The sequence below is a fragment of the Giraffa tippelskirchi genome, chromosome 12 (genome assembly GCF_054371585.1).
Source record: "Giraffa tippelskirchi isolate mGirTip1 chromosome 12, T2T-mGirTip1v1.2.pri, whole genome shotgun sequence".
Taxonomy (NCBI): Eukaryota; Metazoa; Chordata; class Mammalia; order Artiodactyla; family Giraffidae; genus Giraffa; species Giraffa tippelskirchi.
In genome coordinates this window covers 147,696,764-147,703,862 of record NC_137286.1, presented here as the reverse complement: position 1 = coordinate 147,703,862, position 7,099 = coordinate 147,696,764, and the positions used below count along the sequence as shown (strand labels likewise).

Sequence of the window (7,099 nt, the reverse complement as noted above, 5' to 3'; positions counted from 1 at the left end):
CGGGTGCGTGGGAGGTCTGCTCTGCACCCCATCTCCCAGGGCACGAGAGCCCCCTGCCCCAGGAACGGTGGGGCAGGCATGGTGGCTGGAGCGGCGAGAGTCTATGAGCTCAAAAATGGCACAATAGCTCTTAAACAGTGACTCTGTGATTGGAAACCCAACAGTTCATTTTCTGAGGGCAAATCCTGGCGTGAGTCCCAAGGTGGAAACCACACCGAACAAAGGTGTCACCATCATTTATGTGGTCCTCCCCCTCATCATTCCCCCATCCTCCCCACCCTCCCCCACCCTCCCCTCCCCTCCCCCACCCTCCCCTCCCCTCCCCCACGCTCCCCCACCCTCCCCCACGCTCCCCCACCCTCCCCCACCCTCCCCCACAGATATCACCCTCTGATTCCCCCTGTTCTGTCGTGAAACACGTCTGGGCTTTCTGCTCTGGGGCCAGGCCTGGGCCAGAACAGCTCCCACTTGAGGAGACAGTAGTGGGGAGTGGACTCAATGGACACGATCGTGGGCAAACCCCCGGAGTCGGGGGGGTTTGCCCCACCCTCCCCCATGCTCCCCCACCCTCCCCACCCTCCCCCATTCTCCCCTCCATCCACTCTCTCCCTGTTTCTTTCTCCTTTGCTTCCTTTTCTCGTTTTTTCCCCTTCTATTTTTTAGACAAAGTACTCAGTGTCTCCATCAAATCCACTCCAAACGCGTCATTTTGAAGGGCCCCATGTATTAATTGGGCTCTGGGCTCTAAGTGGGGCAGACAGTCCTGTGTCCGTTATGCGGCTCTCCTGTTTGGACACCTGTCAAAGCCTTGCCAGACACCAGGGAAGGCCAGGTGTGTTGTGGTTTTCTTTTATCCATGAATCAGTATCAGAAAGTACTGGTATGGCTGGCTCTTAAGTTTCTTGGATTTTTGAGATGTTTTTCATACCAGTTCCAAAGATTGTTTTATCAGTGACCTTTGTGAACTAACTCTGCAGTAAACAGGAAAATATTCAGCCACTGTGAATTAAGTAATACTCTGAGATTGTCTAGACAGTGTGAGGAGGGCAGTGGATGGAGCGGATTCTTAGAAATGGGAAGCAAGTCAGCAGCAGGCTTCTCTACCAAGGGGACGCCCGTGTTTTCCTGTTGCAGTCTCTCTGTCCGTCTGCTCTGCACTTTCGCTTCTCCACCCTTTGGTCCCAGGACACAGAAGGATTTGTTTGTAGCCGGGTGTGTCTACCCTTTCTTCTGATTTAGTAACGGGGTGTAATGTCAGCGACGGGCTCATCTATCATATTTCTTCAGTCTCCTCGCTGCCTGGAAAAGTTAATAGGTGAAGAGTCGCGGGTTTTACAGGCCAGGAGAATGCGTAATCGTGGAAGGTAGGCTGTGGGGCTTTAGCTACAAAGAGGGGAGACTTGAAAGGGAGGACAAACAGATACGCTTCCTTGATCACGCTGTTGTTTACACACAAAACCCATCTTCAAGTGCTTTTCTCCTCCCAGTACACAAAACGGTGTGTTTATGAGCCTGTCTTTATTTAGAGCGTATTTACACGGTAGGTGTGAAATAAGAAGTTATGAAAAAGACCCGATAATCCGGTCATCATTTACTGAGAAATCAGGTGACTGTCTGATGAATGAATACATGCAAAACTACTGTCAGAAGAACTTTCTTTCTGAATGAAAACAAAATAAATCAGAGCTCTGTGTCAAGGTCCATTAGGAGCTACAAGAAAATATAAAGTAGGGCCTGGCCTGTGCCAAGCTTACTTGCATTTGGGAGCAAGGCGGCGTGCAGATGAAGATGGTAATGTATCACGTGGTCCCCTCGAAGGACCAGAGAGATGGGCTGATGGAAAAGATCAAGTTCCTGTTGTGCCCAGGACTCAGAAATGGGTCGGCAGTGGTGAAATGGCTCTGAAAGGAGGAGAAAGGGAAAGTGTTAGTCGCTAAGTTGTGTCTCTGACTCTTTGTGACCCCACGGACTGTAGCCCACCAGGCTCCTCCGTCCATGGGATTCTCCAGGCCAGAATACTGGAGTGGATTGCCACGCCCTCCTCCAGGGAATCTTCCCGACCCAGGGACCAAACCCAGGTCTCCTGCACTGCAGGCGGATTCTTTACCTGCTGAGCCACCAGGGAAGGGAGGGGAGCCCCAGACAGATGAGGAGGAAGAAGGACACAGCCATGAAGGCGGGACAGGGCGCCCTGCGGAGTCGGCAGGCAGAGGAAGCAGCGGCAGGCGAGGCTGGGTCTGGAGCCAGGAGGGCCCCACAGTGGGGTCTGGACCACCGGGGGTTCCCGAGAGCCCCCGCCAGGTCTCGCATACCAGTTCACTGGGGTTGGAGCTGGGACCCCTCCTGTCCCCGCTGTACCCCACAGAGGCTTGTGGGGCAGCATCTTCGCTGGGTCTGCCCCCCGCCCCCAGCAGACCAGGAACCAGGGACTCGTGTGCAAGCAGTTCACGTGGAAACAGGACAACAGGGGGAGGTCAGCCAACAAAGGAGGGTCCATTCAGGGACAAGGAGGCACTTCTGCACGTAGCTACCATGAGGCACCATCAGGGGGACGGGGACCCCTTGCAGCCAGGTGGCGTGACCACAGACCCACCCCGGGTCCTGGCCCCTCTGCGGTCAGGCTCTCCTGGGTCCTGCATGCCTCTGGGAGGTGGTCGCAGGGAGCAGAGGCTCAGCCAGCAGGTGGGCAGCTGGGAGCGTGGGAGCAGGCAGGGCTCGGCCCATCTTCACAGCAGCCGCGGGGCCCTGCTGGACGTCTGGGTGAGATGCGTGAGTAAGACGCCAGTGGCACTTCCCCAGGGACACCCAAGCAAAGCTGAGTCGCCGTTTCTACAGGGCTTCTCCACAGACTTGTTTTCAGTGACCGTGACCGGGTCCCTCATCTGTGGCCACCTTCGGGCATCAGGGATTATCGGAGCCTGGGGTCAGGGGTTGGAGACGGGCCCCTCCCTAGATGCCAGCACCCCTCCACCTGGGGGCGTCGGGGTTGAGGGAGGGGTGCAGGGGTGCCTGTTAGGACTTTTCAACGCTCCCCGGAAAGACAATAAGAGCAGACTAGTACTCTTGCCTGGAGAATCCCATGGACACAGGAGCCTGGTAGGCTGCAGTCCATGGGGTCGCTAGGAGTCGGACACGACTAAGCGACTTGACTTTTACTTTTCACTTTCATGCATTGGAGAGGGAAATGGCAACCCACTCCAGTGTTCTTGCCTGGAGAATCCCGGGGACGGGGGAGCCTGGTGGGCTGCCGTCTGTGGGGTCGCACAGAGTCGGACACGACTGAAGCGACTTAGCAGCAGTATGGAAAGACACCAGGAGGAGGATGTCAGGAATTTGGGGTCATTATTGGAAAACTGAATCTTTGAATACCATGTTTAGGAAGCATAACAACTTGTCACTTCCAAGGAAGATTCCCTTTGATCTCTGCCTGCTCTCTCCTCTGGGAAGAAGCTCAGTGGTTTCTGGCAAAGTACAAGGATGGATGTTGATGAACACGAGAAATGGGGAGCGAGCCTGAGCAGAGACCCCTGTCCCACTCCTATGTCCCTCGAGAAGGATGCCGGGGGTCTGATTAGTGGATTCAGTTAAGCCTGACAGAGAACCCCAGGTACCGCGGGGTCAGGCATCCCGTGCCGTCCAGCAGCCTCACCTGGCACTGTCTAGACAGAAACCTCCCCGGGGCCGCTGCACCAGAGACCAGGGTCTCCCCGAGAGGATATGAAGGAGCAGGGCTGACCAGCTTTCTCCGCAAGCCTTTAAAAAAGAACCTCCCTCCCAGCAGCACCCTCCCCGCTTCATCAGGACCCCTTCCTCACTTTGAAGCCCCTCCTTCCTTGTGCTCACAGAGAGGTTGAGCAGAGAGCGTCACGGCTGGAGAAGAAGTCAGCTGGCCACTAGGAAATCAAGTCACCAGATGTCCCCTAGCCCCTGCAGAGGTCACGTGAGCTGCCCGAGCCAGAGAAGATTTTACATGGAACAGAAGCAGAGACAAAAGAGGGTGCAGGGCCGTGGGGTGAGTCCCCCGTCTCTCTTTGTTACCATCCACACATGGTGGCTCAGAAGGGAAAGTGCCTGCCTGCAATGCAGGAGACCTGGGTTCGAGTCCTGAGTGGGAGAGATCCCTTGGAGAAGGGAATGGCAACCCACTGCAGGATTCTTGCCTGGAAAATCCCATGGACGGAAGAGCCTGATGGGCTAGTCCATGGGGTCGCAGAGTCGGACACGAGTGAGTGACTAACACTTTCACTTTTTTTTTCTTTTACATCTGAAACTAACATAGTAGTGTAACTCAACTAGACTTCAATAAATAAAAATGTGTATCATGCATAGGACTGCTGCCTTCATGTTTTCCAGCGCTAACCAGCAAAAACACCTGGAAGGTTGTTCTCACTTCTCCCCGCTTCTGTGGCAGGCCTAGAAACAGCAGGAGTGTGGATCCGTCTCTCCTTCCCAAGGCCTGAGGCCGGGGTGCTGTTGTTATCACTGTGCTGGGACAGGACAGTCTCTGCTGTATGCACGAAGAACCTTTGAACTTGAGCTAAAACTCTGAAAAAAGCACCGCCCCTGCCGCCCTCTAAGCCACGCCCGGGCTTCATTCCAGCGTCTATCCAGTGCTCACAGGTGCCGAGAAGACAGGCCAGGTGAACACAGACGCGCTCCAGAGGCCTGTGGTCCCCCGGAGGAGACCGGCCGCTTCCCCAGGAACCCCTGGGTGGGGGTCCCATGAATTCAACAAAGGCCAGCGTTGCTGTTTTGAGGGAGGGAGAGCCTGGGATTTTGGGGTTAGCGGATGCAAACTCTTATAGATACGGTGGATAAAAACAAGCTCCTGCTGGATGGTACAGGGAACTATATTCAATATTCTGTAATAAACCATCTAGGAAGAGAATATGAAAAAGGATGTGCTCAATCGCTCAGTTGTGTCTCTTTGTGACCCTGTGGACTGCAGCCCGCCAGGCTCCTCTGTCCAGGGGATTTCCCAGGCAAGAATCCTGGAGTGGATTGCCACTTCCTCCTCCAGAGGAATTTCCTGATCCAGGGATCAAACCTGGGTCTCCTGCAGTGGCAGGCAGATTCTTTACCACTGAGCCGCCCGGGAAGTCATGAGAAAGAATGTATATATATAAAGTGATTTCCTTGTGGCTCAGAGAGTAAAGAGTCTGCCTGCAATGCGGGAGACCTGAATTCGATCCCTAGATTGGGAAGTTCCCCTGGAAAAGGAAATGGCAACCCACTCCAGTATTCATGCCTGGAGAATCCCATGGACGGAGGAGCCTGGCGGGCTGCAGTCCATGGGGTCACAAACAGACATGACTGAGCAACTTCACTTTCACTTTCATATATATATATATATGTATGAAAAAGTGAATCACTGAAAAATAAATCATTTTGTTAATTTTTGCACTTACATCAGAAGTTAACACAACACAGTAGGTCAACTATACTCCAACTAAATAAATTTGAAACAAATTGTGCTGATACTACTTGTGTAGCCGTCTTAGCAACCCCAGGTAGGGGTCCTGTGCGGCCGGTGTAGGGCTGACAGGATGCGGCCCGGAGGTGAAGGGATGGTCCGGCATCCACCCTCAGATGTCGCGAGGTCAGGCTGACCAGCAGCCAGGTTTGGGGAGAACGGGTCCCCTATCCCTTCCCCCAGCACACAAGCATCTCCAGGGTGGCCGAACCCCAGGGGGAGGGACGCCGAGAAGAAGATCAGCCCGTCCCGGAGGGACGCACCGCTGTTTGCACGGATGCTGTTTCCGCTGTTTGCACGGATGCTGCCGTTGCACCATTTTCATTCATAATCGTGGTGACACGGCTGACGGTTACGGCTCCGTCCCTCGCGTGGAGGCTTCCTCTGTAAACAGGGTCCTCGCCTGCCTCCTCGGCCTCCCCCTTCTCTTTGACACTCCAGCTGATCCCTTTCGGATTCCGGGTCTGTTTCTGCAGTTTCTCGGCGCTCCCCGTCTATTCTCGAGGAGCGCAGGGAGGGCCTTCTGGGGGCTGGGGGAGCTGGGCGAGCCCTTTTGTGAGCCCGTTTCTCCTTTGTATGCCAGCCGCGCCCGAAGATGCCGGCTGCCTTTTGTCTGGGCGGAGGGCTGTTCCGTTGCCTGGCAACGAGCAGGCGCCTCCAACTTGAGAAACCACTTTCTCTTCCCGTCATGTGTGTGCTCGGCCAGAAAGACGACAGAGCGACTGGGGAGCCCGCGTCCCCTCTCCCGCCTGGTCCTCGCCTCCTGGACCGGGTGCCACAGATGGTTTCTCCTTGCAGCTGATGTCTGATAATGTTTCAAGGGACTGCTCTGGGTCGTTCCCAGAAAAGCGGCCTTTCTCTTTCTGTCTGGAAGGAGGCGGCCTTGTCTGCCTCAGGGAAGGAGGAGGGAGTGCTTTGGAGGGAGTGATGTTTTCCTCTGGCCTCTGGGTAGCCAGGCGGCCAGGCCAGGTGTCTGCCCCACGTCCTGCCATGAACCTGCCAGGCAGACGGGAGCACTGTGAGCCTGGCCCATTTCTATGCTTCCTGTGCGGCTGGCCGCTCCAGGCTGGGGGTTTTCTTAGAAATGATGATGACGACTAGGGTTTCTTCTCATCCATCTTAGACAAGACAGTCGCGTAACAGCCAATCCGGCCGGCTGACACAGATCAGCGTCAAGTCATTACCCCATTGTTGCTCCCACCTTTCTGTTTTTATCGTTTGGAGACAATCAAGGTGCTCTGAAGCCGGGTGACCGAAGGTCAAACTCCCTCGGAGTTTTATGAGCCCTGTGATCTGGGGGAGGAAGTAACAATAAAATCCTTCTAGTAAGTCAGCCACGTGGGTTGAGCTCGTTCTCCCTGCCAAGTATTGTGCTGAGCTCCAGCAGGACTGTCACAGCCTCATCCCACGGGCATCCTGGGCAGGTGAGTCACTCACCTTATCTACCCACTGTGGCTCAGTGGAGGATGATTAAGTTCCCTTCCTGAATCCAGAGACAGCCCTGGGCATCAAAACCAGTGGCCTCCCCCGGAGGACCTTGCTCCCTGCAAAGCGGCACATGGACGTGCCGTGATGCTGCGCCTGCCGCTGTCTGAACACAGTCCTGACTCACAGTTCCTAGTGCAG

The 7,099-nt window shown here is 55.1% G+C and overlaps 1 long non-coding RNA gene across 1 annotated transcript; it reads right to left on the bottom strand.

Moving 5' to 3' along the window:
* Window positions 1–1,499: 1,499 nt before the first annotated feature.
* Window positions 1,500–6,693, bottom strand: LOC145529184 (uncharacterized). Its single transcript, XR_014070991.1, has 2 exons — window positions 5,737–6,693; window positions 1,500–1,901 (listed from the first exon to the last, which is right to left on the bottom strand). It is a non-coding gene; the product is annotated as an uncharacterized LOC145529184 (long non-coding RNA).
* Window positions 6,694–7,099: the final 406 nt, after the last annotated feature.